Raw genomic sequence first — 3,159 nt, forward strand, 5'->3', positions numbered from 1 at the left:
CCAGGCTGGTCTCAAACTCACAGAGATCCACCTGCCTCTGCCTCCCAAGTGCTGGGATTAAAGGCGTGCGCCACCATCACCCGGCATAAAGCTTTTAGATCGAGCCAGCCAGGAGTCGAACCTAGAATCTTCTGATCCGTAGTCAGACACGTTATCCATTGCGCCACTGGCCCGCCATGAGGTTTAGCCTTTTTAAAGTAGGTATGACATTATTGAAGTTAGTGTGTCACAGGGGTGGGCTTTAATGTTTCAGAATCTCAAGTCAGGTCCAGTGTCACTCTCTCTTCCTGTTGCCTGCCAGTCCATATGTAGGACTCTTGACTCCTTGTCTAGCACCACGTATGTTTGTACACTGCTATGCTTCCTGCCATGATGACAATGGACTAAACCTCTGAACCATAAGCCAGCCCCAATTAAATGTTTTCCTTTATAAGCGCTGCCTGTGCTCATGATGTCTCTTCACAGCAATAGAAACCCTAACTAAGGCAACATGTATTTCTGCACAACAGAAGAGGGCATCAGATTCCGTGGTTGTAAGTTACCACGCAGGTGCTGGGAATTGAACTCATGACCTCTGGAAGAGGAGTCAGTGCTCTTAACCATTGAGCCATCTCCAGCTTCCTAGATTTATTTTCATTTTTATGTATGTGAGTGTTTTGCCTTCATGTATGCCTGTCCCAGGTGTATGCAATTTCTTCAAGAGCCAAAAGAGGGAGTTGTATCTCCTACAACTAGAATTACAGACAGTGGTGAGCCAACATCCAGTCAAATAAGGTGATCTGAAGGAGCATCCAATGCTCTTAACTGCTGAGCTATCTGTGGTGTGTGTGTGTGTTTAATATTCATGTTGTTAAGTAGAAAGTACATAGTCCAATATGGTGTTGGATGACTGCATACTCACCACTTGGAAGTCTGAGCAATAAGCTCTTGAATTCGAGTCCAGGCTGAGGTTATATAGAAAACTGTCTCAATTTCCTTCCTCTCCCAAACACATAGAGATAGGGATGGCAAGCAGGCAGGAAGCACATTTATTTGGTATTCATGGTATTCATTTTTTTAGTTTGAGGTAGATGTCTAGGGTCTAGAAACCGTAGAATTATACATAATTGTGCGAAAGGAGAATCATGAGTTTGATAGCTAAGTTAAATAACAAATAGCAAGGAAAAGTGCAAGTAAGTGAACACCACCTCCAAGCTGACAACTGTCCCTTTAGCATGTGCATTATATATGTGAGTTCCCCTAATCTATCAGCATTTGAAAGATACACTAGACTCTTGATAGAAAAAAAATATGGGAAAATGGTACATAAACCAGAAAGAAAGTATGTATAAGGTCACTAATTAACCATCAGAAGCAGAGAAAATGGTTTGGAGCAAAGCATAGAGTAAGTGAGAGGAGAAAACAATAACTATGGGAGCCTCCTTTGGTCAATAGCATAAGCGTATTTCTGGCTAACTCTTACGTCCTATACTAGCCCATCTCCATTAATCTGTGTATCGCCACGAGGCTGTGGTTTACCGGGTAAAGTTCCTGCATCTGTTTCTGGCAGGGCTACATGCTTCTCCTTGACTCCACCCTCTTTCTCCCAGCATTCAGTTTAGTTTCCTCCACCTACCTAAGTTCTGCCTTGCACAGGCCTAAGACAGTTTATTAACCAATGGTATTCACAGCATACAGAGGGGAATCCCACATCAAAGTGTAGAGGCAACAGGACAGACAGAGGAATTAGACACAACTAGATCATTCAGTGCAGGCTCTGGAACTTGGTGGTTGTGTTAGTTCACATTTTCTGAATCAGCTTGCTCACCTGTATCATTGTCTTATCATACTATCCCTGCTTTGCACTGAGATAATGTTCTTATAATGATGTCTGTCATGAGAATTGTGCTGGCTGTGGTGAAGCACAACTTTAATGCCCACTCAGGAGGCAGAGACAGGCAGTTGTCTGTGAGTTCAAGGCAAGTCTGATCTACCTAGTGAGCTCTAGGATAACCAAGGTGACATAGAGAGACCCAGCCTCACAGTGCACACATGTGCACACACACACACACACACACACACATGCACACACACACACACATGCGCACACACACACATACATGCATGCACACACACACACATATTAAAGGGCAAAATAAGGTGCCTGATATAACAATGGCATATAGGGATCTCTGGGTTCAAGTGTTAGAAATTTTGATGCCAAGGACTCATAACCCTGCTGGGTGGTGATGCCACATGCCTTTAATCCTGGTACTCAGGAGGCAGAGGTAGGCAGATCTCTGTGAGTTCGAGGCCAGTCTAGTCTACAAAGCAAGTTCCAGGACAGGTTCCAAAGCTATACAGAGAATTCCTATCTCAAACAACAACAACAACAACAACAAAAAAGAATATTTAGGGGCTGAAGACATGGCTCAGGGTTTAAGAGTACTGGCAGCTCTTCCAGAGGACCTGAATTCAATTCTCAGCACCCACATGGTCGTTCACAATCTGATGCTTTCTCCTGGCCTGCAGGCATACATGCAGACAAAATCTTACATACTTATTTAGTGTGTTAATGTTCATGCCCCACAGTGTATGTGAAGGTCTGGATAACTTGCAGGAGTCACCTCTTTCTGTTCACCTTGTGGATGCCAGGGATCAAACTCAAGTTGTCAGGTTTAGTGACAAACACCCTTACCCAATCAGCCGTCTTTATGGCCCTGGACACACACACACACACACACACACACACACACACACACACACACACACGGTGTGTTAGGGGGAGGTTGAGACACAGTTTCTCTGTGTAGCCCTGGCTGTCCTGGAACTTGTTCTAAAGACCAGACTGGCAGACTGGCTTTGAACTCAGAGATTCTCTTGCCTCTGCCTCCTGAGTGCTGGGATCAAAGGCGTGCACCACCATACCTAAGCTTTGCTTCCTAAGTCTTAATATGTTTTTCATTTATCTTTGGAATGTTTGGGGCTCTGGAGAAAGTAAGCAGGACTTAATGGACCAAAAATGAAAATATTTTCCCCAATGGGAAAAAATTCTCTGTTTAGAGGATTTGCCAGTGCGACCAGGCTCTGTTCTTGCAGTTTCCTAGTAAGCAGATCCCCATCGTCCCAGCCAGGCCGCTCAGGGGTTCTCAAACATAGTCAAAGATTATAAACTAAATG

The 3,159-nt window shown here is 44.3% G+C and overlaps 1 protein-coding gene and 1 non-coding gene across 2 annotated transcripts in view; one reads left to right on the plus strand and one right to left on the minus strand.

Annotated features, from left to right (window-relative positions):
• Positions 1-3,159, plus strand: part of LOC113455530 — a 35,626-nt gene that overhangs the window by 10,866 nt on the left and 21,601 nt on the right. The gene's annotated exons all lie outside the window — the stretch shown is intronic.
• On the minus strand, positions 101-173 carry Trnar-acg. Its single transcript has one exon. It is a non-coding gene; the product is annotated as a tRNA-Arg (tRNA).

Source organism: Microtus ochrogaster, chromosome 4 (genome assembly GCF_000317375.1).
Source record: "Microtus ochrogaster isolate Prairie Vole_2 chromosome 4, MicOch1.0, whole genome shotgun sequence".
Taxonomy (NCBI): Eukaryota; Metazoa; Chordata; class Mammalia; order Rodentia; family Cricetidae; genus Microtus; species Microtus ochrogaster.